General features: G+C 38.8%; 1 protein-coding gene across 5 annotated transcripts in view; it reads right to left on the bottom strand.

Annotated features, from left to right (window-relative positions):
• Positions 1-15,161, bottom strand: part of CHRM2 (cholinergic receptor muscarinic 2) — a 2,909,771-nt gene that overhangs the window by 1,831,374 nt on the left and 1,063,236 nt on the right. The window lies entirely within an intron of this gene.

Below are 15,161 nucleotides of genomic sequence, written 5' to 3'. Positions count from 1 at the left end.
CATCCTCCTCTTCATTATCACCAATGTCATCCTGCAAACCGCCATCCTATGCTGCCTAACTACACTTTCCCCTGCACCAATCTACAGTCTCCAGTCTCCTTCAGACTGGCCCTTCTGCATAAGATATAATCCATCTGTGTGCATCTTCCTCCACTCTTTTATGTCACCCTATGCTCCTCCCTTTTGTTAAAATACGTATTCAACACAGCCATGTCCATCCTTTTCACAAAATCCACTACATTCTGACCTTCTGCATTCCTTTGCTTAACACCATACCTACCCATCTCTTCCTCATCCCCTCTGTTCTCTTCACCAACATGCCCATTGAAATCTGCTCCAATCACCAGTCTCTCACTCTTGGGTACAGTCATCACCACTTCATCCAACTCACTCTAAAATTTTTCTTTCTCATCCATTGCACACCCAACTTGTGGAACATATGCACTAACAACATTCATCATTACACCATCAATTTCCAGCTTCATAAACATCACTCTATCCGGCACTCTTTTCACCTCCAAAACACTCTTAGCATACTGTTCCTTCAGGATAATGCCTATGCCATTTCTCCTCCCATCCATACCATGATAAAACAATTTGAACCTGCCTCAGATACACCTAGCCTTGCTCCCCTTCCATCTGGTCTCTTGCACACACAATATACCAACCTTCCTTTGGTCCATCATATCAGCTAGCTCTCTCCCTATACCAGTCATACTGCCAACATTCAAAGTTCCGACCCTCACTATCACAGTCCTAGCCTTTACCTGCCTTCGGCCATGCCTTCCGCCTCTTCTCCTCCTTTGGCCAACAGTAGCCCAATTTTATTATTGACTCAATAATAAAAACTAAAATAATTTCAGATATGTACTAATAGCAACTTAGAAATGCAACAACTAAAGTGCGTTACAATGGAAGGTTGGGTTGACCAAAAAAAATCCATAAAGAAAGGTATTCAGACTTATTTTCTTCTAAGAAAGAGATTGCCACAAGTGACTAGTGTTAATTAAAGATGATAAAACAATTCACAACAGAGAATACAGATGACTGACAGAATACTTGAACCATAATAGGCAACAGTAATGTGCAATGAGGGAGCAAGCTACAAAATGTTTCAGACATGTTTCAACTCATATAACCCAACCTATAGAAAAGTTACACTACCAGCAATGCATACTACAACAACAATCCAAAAGAAGGCATGCTAGCATGCCTACTTCCCAATTGCCTATGCATTCAATTAGCAGTGATTTTACACTGAATTTGAGGCATCATGTATCTTAATGGCATGGATTTTTAACCCAAGTTCCTTGAAACAATTAAACAGTCAAACACTACCATGTGACAGCAACACTCCATTATCCACATTATTCACTGGGCAAATAGAAAGAACTAGTCAAGACAGAAATTGTTTTTATTTGAAAGAGCAGTAGCAAAAGCTATGATAACTGTTATCTTACAGCTCTGGAATATAGGAATATTCCATTGCTGGGGCTTACTCTTATCAGCTGACTGCTAACAGTCAAAATGTTGAATTGAGACTTGCCTACTTTATTTATATTATTAATACTTGAAGGGAAATATAAAGTAAGATAAATGCTGGGAGGAAATCAGCAAAGACAGGGATGCTACTTTGATAGAAACTGCATAAAACTATTGGACTTATGGAGTACAAATGCAATTACATTGACTGTTCATTAACTAAAATGTATTAAGATAATACAGATATTGCCAGTGATTTGTTGAATCTACTTTCAAAGCATTTGGATCCATTCTTTTCAGTTCAAACAATCCAAAATATATAAAGATTCTTGCAAGAACTTCGTTTTTTAAATTTGTCTGGAAAGTGTTAATTTGCATTAGCAGCAGTTAGCAGTTCATAAGCATACAAAGTAGCTGTTAAGCAGGTGTTTCCTTAATGCTACTAATATGTCTCTGTATTGAAAAATACTGCATTCTGGAAAAATCCTTTTTTACCACAGCTCTTATCATTGGAGTTTGGCCTTTTTCTAACTCTTCTCGATTACTTAAGTAGTAACTAACAGTATTTAGGGAGGCTTGGAATTTGTTAAGGTGCTTATTAAGAGGTGAACAACTAAACAAGTAATAATTCAAAAAAAGCATATTATTCTCAGATTTTGGAGTGTAATCATTTCAGTAGATTCCAACACTGTGAAAGAAATTTTTCAAAGTAATTATTATGGAGAACACAGCTTTTCTGGACATGCACAAGGATGAAACATATTTCCATTATGAAGAAGATGCCATTTTAAAGATTTCATAGAAAAAAAATAAGAATGTGACACCAGTAAACAGATCTAAAAGGATGTTTGAATGTGGTTGCTTCATGTAATATAGCATGTTGTTTCATATACACTGGACAAATTAACAGTTCTTTTTTTTACACACCTTGATAGAACATTTGGACTAGAGTGTCACTTTGATTATACTAAAACAAATGTAATTATTTTACACTTGAAGTCTACAGTATTAGCAATGTGACAAGAAGACCAACAAAGAAGATTTATGAGCACATTTCATCAGTAAAAAAAACACAGAAATATTGCATTGTATTGCCACAGTAGCATTAAATTAAGGCCAGGTTATCACAAGGTTTAAATGAAAATGTAAAATAACAAATACCTATTGAAAGGGAGTCTTTTATTCTAAAACATGTACCCTTGGACATGGTAGAGGATATTTTCGTTGGTCACATTTGTTGCATGGTATGTTTTACATCATATTTAAATGCTGTTTCTGTCTAAAGGGTTATTCTGAAGAAGTCGACCATATTGTAGATGAAATCATTTACTTTTTAATGCTGTTTCTGTCTAAAGGGTTATTCTGAAGAAGTCGACCATATTGTAGATAAAATCATTTACTTTTTAATAAACAACTTACGTCCTGGATTTCAGGGGTTTTTTTTAAATAGAGTTTTTTACACAAAGATTTAATTTGTTTGCTTTTTTGCTAGTATGTTTATTTTAAAAGGCTTGCCTGCTAAATCCCATTTATAGTAAATCATAATGCAAGTACCCAGTTTTTTTGCTGTCACCATTGTATCATTCTTGTCCTTACTGGGGGGCATATTTTGAAAGATTGTTGCTCATTAATAGTGCAGCCATGGTGTTTAGTGAAGGAAACTATAAATTTCATACATTGCATTTTACTTAATGCATATCTCTAGTAGATATAAATGTATTCACGCATTTCATTTGCGTATATGGCTTACTAAGTGCATTGTAGCTGAAATGAACTTACTTGATTTAAAAATACTCTTTTGTTTTAAATACTGAGGGATAGGTATTATTCACTGAAAAAAATATGTTGCCTTATTTATTTATTGTGTTTGTAACCAGGATAGAATGACTGGGCAAATAGGTACTTCTTTTCAGTGGATGCCCTGGGAGAGAAGCCCCACAGTAGTAACAAATTAGCCAGATAACATAAACGTATTTAAACAAATATTTTACAGAAACTTAAAATCATAGACAGAACTTAGTAATGTATATAGAGTAGCTAAAAATTATTTAAAAGCTTGACATTTAGATATAAAATATTCAGTATGGTTTCCAAGAAATATATAGAGCTGTGGCAGTTAGAGATGACAGGGGGTATTAGGCAGAAGCTGGGGGGGGGGGTAGAGTAGAGAAAAAGACATGTATGAGTTTGACTAAAAGTTTTGAGCTCTAGGAAATTATAGGCAGACTTAGCCAGGAGTGGACCAAGACCATATCTGATAGCCATGTATCATATACACATCGTGTTACCTGATTTCTGAATGATTTTGCATGTTCAGTTTGTCTAAGAGCTCAGGGTATAGAGTATACAATTTTGGCAGTTCAGGAGGAGTACACTGTGTCGGTGTATAGTTCTTAGACTTGCTTACATTCAATAACAGCTTCTCAGTATACCATAATGGTCAAGTGGGGTTAATGGCTGGAGCAGGTTGATTAAGCTCAGACACTTTACAGGAAGGTATAAGAGTTTGTGGGTAGTCCCAAATTTTAAGAGAGTTAGGGGCTGTTGTAGATTGAGCCATTGAAGTTGTTTTAGATTTATGGAGTGGTGAGCTTGGTGGCTGTGGTTTGAGGTGAATTCGATTAATTTGTTGTAACACTGATCTAGTAAGGAGAGTGAGGTGGAATGCAGGTGGATGAGTATGGGGGTGGCATAAAGAAGGGAAGGGAGAATGCAAGAAGATGCTATGGTTGCTATGACTTTGGCTGTTAAGTACAGTTTGATCTTGTAGAGGGTCCCTAGCTATTACTGATTTCTCTTGATTGCCTGTTTTATGTGGTGGTTGAATTTCAGACTTTTATATAAGAGGACACACATGTCATCTTGAACGTAGCACCTCTGTTTATATTATGATTCTGTACCACAAGTGTAATATTCAAAAAATGTTTGGCCCATGTATGCAAAAGACAAACTCAAAAAATTAGTCTACTAATGAGGCTTTGCAGGGGGACTTTCTCCCATGTACCTCCACCCTGGCAACTTGTATATATTAACTCTGAGATCACTGTATCTCATAGTAAAGTAGAATTACCTAAATAATTTGGAATATATTTAACTACATCTTCTCTCTCAGATATTGCATGCAGTTTAGAATCTCTAGAACTATGAAACAAATTGAATTTATAATGAAAGACATTCATCCAGATTCAATAAAGCCTACATGGTATGTTTACACAGTGTGTACGTTGAGGTAATTCACCATTTTGGATTCAGTAAGTGGTTCTACATGGTGTGTAGAGCTGCAGACAGCCACACAAACAAGGCAATCACTGTGGCATGCAAATTACAGCATGAACAGCTGAGTTGTATGCTAATCAACAATCCAATATGAAGAAGCTATTAAATAAGCTATAAAGCAACCATGTAGACTCAGTGATGGTTTTTCTTGTGAATTCCAAAACCTATCGAAATATAGCCACGGATTGGAGTCTACATAAAAACAATGTTAGGGGCTGCTGTTGCTTTAATTCATGTGCATATGCAACAGGCTGAAGTCTATGCTCCTGCTGTTGCTAACAGACCAAGACCAAGAAGAAGAAGAAGAGTTTTCAGACCCTGGATAACTTATCACAGCTTACATAATGTGGAAATTGTAGATTGCTACAGGATGGTTAGAGACACATTACAAGAACTCTGCAACCTTTTTGTCTTCAACTCAGAACTAGGGCAAACTGAGGGGAACCCATCCCAGTTTAGACAAAGGTATGTGTAGTACTTCGAATCTTAGCTGCAGGTACCTTTGAGAGACCAGCAGGGGACATGCTGGAGCTGTCACAGGCATCGGCATCCATTTTTGAATGGTATGATTCAACATGATATTGACCACATATATTTTCCCCATATTCCTGAGGATAAGGCCAGAAATATGCCTTTACTATGAAGTACTGGGTGCCATAGACTGCACACATGTAGACATTAAGGCACCACCCAGGGAACAGTGAAAGTGCTGCATTAATAGAAGGGCTTTCACTGTATTAACTACCAAGTTGTGTGTAATGCTAAGGGAATTATCTTGAATGGGTGTGGTGGCAACCCTGGCAGTTACCACAACTCACATATCTGGCACACCTCCCAGCTGTAACAGATGTTTACTGGGGGGGTATCCCACAAGGTCATTTACTGGGAGATGCAGGTTATGCACTAGAACTGTGGCTGATAGCACCCATCAGAAATGCACACACACTCACTAAAAAATGCCATAATGAGGCACACTGCTTAAACCAGAAATATGATAGAGCATGTCTTTGGCCTGCTGAAGTTGCAGTTCCGATGCCTAGATACATCTGGAGGAGCCCTGCAGTACAATTCATGGGCATGTACTGAAATATTCACAGTATGTGTTATGCCGCATAACATCTTCCTGAGACAACAGAAGGATAATACACATAAGTATCACATAATTACAAAATAACTATTCCCAGACAAAACAGAAAATGTGGCATTTTAGTATTAACCACTGGAGAAACATAAAACAGTCTAGAGATATGAAATATAAACAACAAGCTGGATGCAAAAAAAGGAGAGTGACAATAGCAATATATCCTTGTTTGTGTCATAACAGAAATGCAGCTTTGCTCCCCCACCCCCAAAAGAACAGGCAAATGATGCATTTTGCTAACAAACCATCTTGGAAATGCTAAAATTGATATCAAATTAACTGTCCCTGAAACGTGTCTACAGATTTAACACAGAACATCCCATATTAAGGTATTGCCAATCATGTATTCCTGTGAAATCCCCTGACAAATGTGCCAATGCCATCAGTATACTTCTAACTAATGCATACAGATAAAAGTGTAAAAGCCCTTGCTAATCAAAATATATATAGAAAACAATTAAACAAAATTTTCTTAATGACATTTCAACATGTGCAGTATGTAGCTGACAAAATGCAAGCACACCTTCTCAAGTTCAGTAATCCACTGTGAAGATATATTCCAAAGTAATAGCCTCTTTTCTGTGTTCTCCAAATAAACAAGTCTCCTCACCTTCAGTCTCCCTAGCTATGTGGTTGGAATTTTTATGGTGTAGATTCAGGGCTGTCAGCATGGTGAAGATGCAAATGAGGTGTGAACTCATTAGAATTGTGGAATCCCAAATCCTTGGCTCTGTGTAGCAGATGGAAACACAGTGCATGCACTCCCTCAGTGTTTAATTGTAATGAATTGCAACTGTGAATAATCACTGGTAGGGAGAAGTTAAACACAACAGCAATGCAGACTGCCATATATCCAGTGAGTGCATCAGGTTAGACTTATAAAGTGTTAGTTGTAATTTTGTCAAGGCTGGAAATGTAACTAAGCAGCACACAATTCACAGGTTCTGTCCATTAACATCCAACCTTCTCTTCATTTGTTGGCAACTGCATATTATATTATTGCCATTTAATATCATCACACATTTTAAGGGCAAAAATATAAAATGGCTTACAGACTGCATGTTTCAGATTAATGGTCAGACAAGAAAAGAATGACCAACAAACACAGAGAGATAAGACAGATATGCATAATTGCAAGCAATACTCATAACTGGTTGTATGATCACTTAGTGCACTACATCCAAAAATAATAAATGTACTATTAACACTTGTATGGTTTTATATTACTGTAGATGATGTTGCAGTTGGCTGTATACAGAATTATTTCAGTTCCTTGCTACAAAGCTGTTTGCAAAGCAAAGAGTGATAAGGCACTCTGACTGTGTTCGGAAGGTTCATTGGAATGAGAGTTCAAATCCTGTCCTATAAAGAAATATGTCATATCTGCTAATAAGCACATTGTGGTGTTTATGTCATAGATTACTTTGCTTCATTTGAACTACTTTTTCCTTTTATTTATGTTTCAATTCTCCTACTGCAAAGCTGTTTGTTTGGCAAAGTGGGATAAAGCACACTTACTGTGCACTGAAAGTTCATAGGAGAGTTCAAATCCAGACCTATGCAAAATATCTTAAATGTACTAACATTTTGTAGTGTGTATGTCATAGATTGCTTTTCCTTATTTCAGCTACTTTCCCCTTTTTTTCTTTGTTTTGGAGGGGCATTGTTTGCGCAATGTGACATTTAGTACAAGCACAGAAAAGGAAGAAAAATTAATGTCAGGTTTGGCTGTGCTTATCTTCTTTGTGCACAGCATGGTAATACACAAACTGGACTACTGGCCCAACCAGGAAGCAGACAGAACTCCTGCAAACACAGTATGAGTAAAAGGGTAAAGTCAAAAACAATACATTGTTTCAAATTTAATTATCCATCACTCAGCTGTGATTAGCAGCGTTGTGCAGAGGATAGACATCGAGCACATGAGCCAGGATTCAGTCAGCCAATAACTGAAACTGGTTGCATTTAGTGAATTCTGTTGAACATTGCGCAAACATGCTAAGTGGAGTTGTGCATTGGTTACCACAGAGGCCTTAAGAATGATTAGAAAATTAGGAAATTTCATGTAACTAGTCTTTCGGCAACAGGTGTAAGTGAAGCACTGCAGTACAGAGAGTCCTGGGTTCTAGTACTGGGAGTGCAACCTATTTCTGCTGTTGTGATAATGCAGCTTACAACAATGAACTGAAAAATAGACACGTGTTATTTCAACATTCTTGTGGCAACAGGTATATGTGTAAGACTAAGATATTCCATACACTTTGATGGTTTTTCCACTTTCCATTTTACTCAATCTCATTTATAACACTTTAGATAGTGGAGCTGATATGAATTATATGTATGAGGAATGAAATATCATTATTGTGTTTTCAGATGTATTAATGAGGGTATGTTGTCTACTATATTTCTGTAAGTATAATTCTGCTATATGGACTTGCATGGCCTTCACAATTACATAAGACACATACACAGATGGGACGATATCCAATAACCTTGTCAGGTCACACACATACATGTTTTATCACTCACCTGTATTTATGTATAATTTTTGAATATGTCTGAGAGACAATTCATCTCTGGCAAAGATGGAAAAATCAACATTATGGAAGAAAATGTTTTGTCCTTTGTGCCTAGGTTTGAATCCCACAGTCTAAAAATCAAGTTTCTTCAGTGTATAAAGGCAAAAACAAATGTATCAAGTCATTAAATTTATGCCCCCAGTGCATGTCTGCAAGCTTAACTCATCTAACAGTTAGCTTCCAATTTCCAATATATATTTCCAGGCTACATCAGTAGACCACCCTCAAACTAAAGCCAAGTGTCAGATTAACCTTCCTATTTCAATTATTTAATTCCTGCCTACCTGGCACTGCTGTGCTCTGCTTAACATCACACAAAGAAGGTTGGCATCATTGCTCAGGTTTGCACACTACCAGGAAATGCAATAACTGGAATTGGTGGGAAAACATCACTTTCCATTGCCCTATTCTACTGGTAGACATGGCTGGCATTGGAGAGGAAGGTTCCAAGTTTAGGACACAGAGGTGGGGTGTCCAGGAGTCTAGGATATTTACTGGAATGCTGGTAATGCACCACAGCCAAGGACTTCTGCAAAGGAACTATTCTGGCTCCCAGGACAAGTCTAAGGTGTGGAATAGTCTGGCCAAGGCTGTATCCAGTGCCACTGGTAGCTCACACACTGGAGAGCAATGTAGGTATCATTTCAATGACCTACGCAGGAGAAAAACGGATGCTGTCAACTGTTGATTGCATGAACTTGAGACTGCGGACTTACCACAGTTGTGTAAGTATGAAAATAAGAGAGTACTTGTAAGACTTAGAAAGCTAAATATAGGCAAGGTTGGCATGCATAATGCTCTTCTGCTCTTTGCTGCTATTTCTCTATCTCCCACTGAACATGAGTTCAATCAGCAGGCTGATGTTGCTCGAATGGAGAGACTGAGGGAAGCAAGTGGTATGTATGCAGCAGAAGATAAGTGTTGCTGTAGATTTAAAAGTTAAAGACAGATTTTTTGGTCCTTTATACAGTTGTATCAAATTGATCATGCCTATCCCAACTATAAAAGCAAGTATACATGCATTAGTCTGTTCACAAACCAGTTGTAAGAGTCTGTTATTAGACTGTGATCAGAGGTTGTGGGTTGAAATACCACAATTCAGAACTATACAATACCATTATTTCTTCAATAACATTTACATTAAATTGAAAACTCTGTACCAGTGGCACAAATGCCCTGCTGTAAACTGTAATCTGTACAAGTGGAACATGCATATGTGCAATTTATGCACATTTCAAGGCTTAATTCAGCAGTCTGCAGTATAGTGTGTATCTGTTAGGCTGTATACTTAAATGTAATACTTTGGAAAAAAATAGTTGTAGAATTGTGTTAATGCATTATATGTCACAGCTGGTTGTACTAAATTTATCACCATAACCCTTATCACCCTTTTTTTTATATTATGCGTCATCAAAATGTCTCATTGTCATTCATGTGTGGAACATCACTAAATGCTACACAACACAGTTAAGTAGGCCAGCACCACTGGATCCACCTGCCCCTGCTCCACTGGCTCCAGCACCAATGTCCAGCATGTCTGGGAGCAAAATTGGCAGCATTGCCTCTGCTGCCCCTACATTACATGTGACCTCATGTAGTACTGCCTCTGAAGTTGGTGCAGTGGTACCTTCCAGGAGCAATGGAGAAGGTGGCATTTTCATCACCCACAGGGAGATGCCAGGGATGGGGTGATGGGTTGTGCACTTTACCACTGGTGTACTCCTACACCAGGTGGAGAGGCTTCTCTCCCTCATGTTCTAGAGGAGGAAAAGACATCAAGCACTGCAGCTGCCAGTGGAGTAAGGGGACAGTGATTACAGTCCATTGGGTGTGGACTTGATTCTCACTTTCTCCAAGCTTGACAGACATGACCCTGGCTTGTCCCCTCCCTCAGCCCAATCATGATATTCCCCAATCTTTTGAGTCCATCACCTTCCCTGTCGCTTGTCTTTGTTTGCATTTCTTCCTCACCTACCCAACTTACCTGACCCATACATACCTATGTCCCACACACAGCAGTCCTCACTTAATGAATTAAAACAAAAAAATGGTTCTGTCCCTCAAAAAAAATGTCAAAAAAGTAAAACATGCATAATTAGTAGAAGAAGCACTGGATCTCTTCACTTTTTGGCCTCTATATTTGTGTGGAGTTTCACATTGCTCAGCCATGCCAAGTGATGGTGAGTGGCAGTACAATGTTTTGGTTATCTCCGTGTAACCCCGCTTAATCTTACTACACTATGCCAACATACAGCAGAACATCTATTATAAAAAATTTAATGTCACTGCATTATCACCGTTTATTCAAAAGTATTTAAATGTATTAAATATACCTGGATTTGATCCTAGTATCATCTGGGCTCAAAAAAAAGAAATATGTCAATGCAGTTACACCTGTCACAGAGTCAGTTAAGCAGCAGGTGTGTTTCATAGACTCAGTACTAACTCTCAGATATTTAGCAATGTGACTGACATCTGTGCACTGTTTTACTATACGCAAAAATAGAAAGTATTGGAAATGTCTATCTCGCATAGCCAAACACTTTGCCAACCTTCACATAAAACCCACTACTTTCCATTCTATGGAAAAGCAAATATTATTATATATAACTGCTGCATACTGTCCATTTCCTGTCAATGACATGAAATTACATGTATAAACATAACAAACTGAAGGATCTATCTAACAATATGTCACATATTTGCAATACAGCTATGCATTGCCTTCCCCGAGCACTGCAACCCTGGTTTCACAGTACTTTCTTCTCACATATATCACCTACACTACAGAAATTAATATCATATGTTGCATGATAGGCAATGCACATCGATTTGTTACATGCAGAACTAAAACTATTGACCCATAAGCCTAAAAAGCCTTATTTGCAAGGCTTGGATAGGAATCAGCATGTACCTTATCTACGAGATATTGGTGACCTTCAACAAACACACTTGACCTGACCCAATTTGGTTTTGTCTAGGGTAGATCTTTGCTTATTAAACCTAGTGGACTTCTTTGATACTGACCCCAAAGACCTGGATGAGGGATAGCAGGACATACTGCCTATGTTAAGTTATCCAAAGCCTTTGACACTATCCCCCATTCAGGTATCATAGAGGAAACCTCCCATCTGAGGATTAACCCATATATTTCTAGATAGATAGACAACTGGCTCATCAACATAACTCACACTGTCAATGTTGGGGACTGCGCCACCACCACCAAACCACTTACCAGTGTTATACCACAATGATCTGTGCTGGGCCATCAACTGTTTGGAAACTATTTCTCTGAAGTCCAGATAAAGTTAGATGGCCTGTGGCTTACCAAGTTGGCAGATGACTGTCAACTGGATGGAGTTATTAGTGTGCCCCAACTATGTTAACATATTACCAAAGGGATTGACACTGGCAAGTGATTGGTGACAAACTCACGGACTGAACCTTAAAGCAAAAAAATGCCTCATTGGCCCCTTTGCCAATGATGTACCCCTGCTAATTATGATATATATAGCACCCCTCAATGTGCAAAAACAGTGTAGCAAGACTTGCAAACACATGTTGATAGCAATCTACACTTCAATCACTATGTGTTCATACTGGTGAGTCACACATTCTATATTGTACACCTCATAAATAAGGGCATAACATCCAATACCAGGGAAGTGATAGCTCTGTTGTAGCTGACCCTTATCAGATCACTAAATGAGCACAATGATCTGTTCTGTCTGTACCTCACCAGACACCTGCAGCAGCTGGAGAAAACACAGAGATTTGTGACCTGGAGAATCCAGGGCCTCCAAATCATGACATACATGGAAAGACTGGAAGACTGTCACTGTACTCCGTGTCATGCAGGATGCTGAGTGATGACCTATGCCTGGCCTATAGAGAAGTCTTAGACTCTGGTCTATTGGTAATGTTGGACATCTGCAAATCAAATAGGAAAAAACAAACTTGCTCTAGGGATCTCAACCTAGCCTGTGACATGAACAGAACATGCTGTGGTGACAGATATATCTCCCAGCAGTTGCCACTCCTCTGTAATAAGCTCCCACTGTATATGAAGCAGTGATCCTTATTGACCTTATACAAGCGCAACTTTGAAAACTGGATAGGTGATTGTAAATTCACCCTGGGATGGCACCTATGTCCTTCATGGATGGGGCAGTTGGTGCTGATCACAAAATTGATCTGCTAGCAACAACCATCTAGCTATGCTCAATAAGGTTAATTGTGTTTTTACATGGCTAAGCTTGGAAATGGTCTATGACTATTAGCCTAGTAACCTCCTATGAACCTATAAACATATCCAGCCCTCCCAACATCTTCTCCCTGACATGTCCCACTGATGTCATCCACTATAAGTTGACCTGCAGTCTTCTAAAATTCAGACTTGTGCTGTGGTGCTTATGTAAAGTACTGAGTTCTGTAGTCTGTGTACTTAGATATAGTATGTAGGAGTTTTGTTCTCACTGCAATCAGCTGTGTGTGTGCCTAGCCAGAAGAATAGAAGTTTGTATCCTCAAGTTACTTCTCCAATACCAAGGGTTGCCAGTATTATGCCTACAAATCTATTTCATGCAGACCTCCCAACATCTTTTTTTCAACATGCCCTGCTGATGTCATCCACTATAAGTTGACCTTTAGTCATGTAAAGGTCAGACTTGTGCCATGGTGCTTCTGTAAAATGCTGAGTTCTGTAGTCTGTGTATTTAGAAACATTGGGTTCTGTTCTCACTGCACCCAACTGTGTGTGAATCTAGCCAGAACAGCAGAAGTGTGCATCTTACAGTTTACTCTTCAGTCCCATGGATTGCCAGTATTTTGATACTTGTACATCCCAACACATCCATTTCATGCAGGCCTTTCAACATCTTCTCTCCAACATACCCTGCTGATGTCATCCATTATATGTTGACCTGCAGTCTTGTAAGAGTTGGACTTGTGTTGAGGCGCTAGTGTAAAGTACTGAGTTCTGTAGTCTGTATACGTTAGATAGGTAGGGGTTCTCTTCTTACTCCGGTCAACTGGGTTGTGTATATGTGTTTTTGCTCTTGCTTGACATTACAGACAGCCTTTTACACCAGTATGTGGGACACTGTTATTACCATATTCTCAACAACAGATAATGCTAGTGTCATTAGCTTTATCTGATTTGTGGATGTGCACTATTCCCACCAGTGCAGGGTCAGACACTGGCATGGTGGCCAGCCAGAAGTTACCACACCCTAATCAATACACATTGCAGTGACATGGCTTATAGTCAATCCATGTTCATCATGGCATGATTTGTTGTCCCTGTGTTTTCTTGGCAAGAAACCCCTGTGGTCTCTCCATTGGTGGTCTGTGTCTGGTGTGGTACAAGCAAAAGAGACCATTATACTCTATTAGTATTCTGATGTGGTTCACGTATAGTGCTGTAATATCATCCTAAGATCTGAATATGATGGTGTGACTTATGATGTGCACAACATATAGGTCCTCCTGTAGGATGTAATCTTCATAGGTAGACTCAGTGATTGAAGCCAGTATGCAAGAATCAGAAAATGCAGCAAGACAAAGGCCATATACTTTAGCCTGAACTGTCAAGAAATAGATTCCAAACAGTAAAGGGCCAAGCACAGCTCCCTTGGGTATGGCAATGGTGACAGCTCTACTGGTACAGGTTGGTTCACCATCTTTCAGAGTATGTGTTCTGTCAGTGAGCCAATTGGTTACCCATCTAGTGACATAAAGGTTAATCCCTAGCTGGGAGAGTTTCTCAATGATACATGGATGGAAATTGTGCCCAGACCCTAGGCCAGATAAGGATAGGCAGTATGCAGTCTTACCATCATCCAGACCTATCACAAAGAACCAATGGGCTATGATAATATTACAGATCACATATTGTGTGACTCAGCATATACACCTTCTTGACACAGTTGAATACATACTTCAACACACCACCCACATAGACTATATTCCTGTATAAGGATGTACATCAACATGCATATGAGTTGGGGGGACATCACTTGATGCATGCATGCTGAATCTCCTCATCTGTGAGGTAAATCAACATGTCATCAAGGACCTTTTCTAAATGGACACCAATAATAACTTGGCAGTGTGCATCAGAGCTGTGTGAGTTGTTAAACGCTATGTCATGTCTGTTACATCTGTTAGATGTCCTCAAAGAGGTCATCAAGGGCTTGCATGATGACAACACTATTATCCTTTTCAACATGACAAGCCCAAGGCATTTGGCACAAATACACACTGAGGTATTCACTCAACACTGTCATATGTGGCCAAAATCATATATCACCAAGAGGGGAGACCACTGTATCACATACATTGTGTGTAAATATGTTGAAATGTGTGAAGGTAACTATATCTCAGATCCAGTGATCAGGTCTTTAAAACAGTGGTGTCTGATTGGCCCTTTATTGTCCATTAAGTCACAGACATCATGAATGACATACATATCCTATGTTCAAACAGCTGTCTGAACAACTACAGAATGTGGGCAATCATTGACTCCAACTGTGATATTAGTATAATACAGACAGTATCAAATCAACATACACCAAAGACTACTGCCACAGTCATGACAACAGTTGCAATGACACAAAAAGATGGGGGGATTTGTTACATCCGGTAAAGAAACATACAACCCAAGAATAATATGAACAGCACAC

Source organism: Protopterus annectens, chromosome 11.part0, assembly GCF_019279795.1.
Source record: "Protopterus annectens isolate FY-2018-M chromosome 11.part0, PAN1.0, whole genome shotgun sequence".
Taxonomy (NCBI): Eukaryota; Metazoa; Chordata; order Ceratodontiformes; family Protopteridae; genus Protopterus; species Protopterus annectens.
Note: the sequence above shows the minus strand (reverse complement) of the source record. Positions and strands in the feature narration are given on the sequence as shown.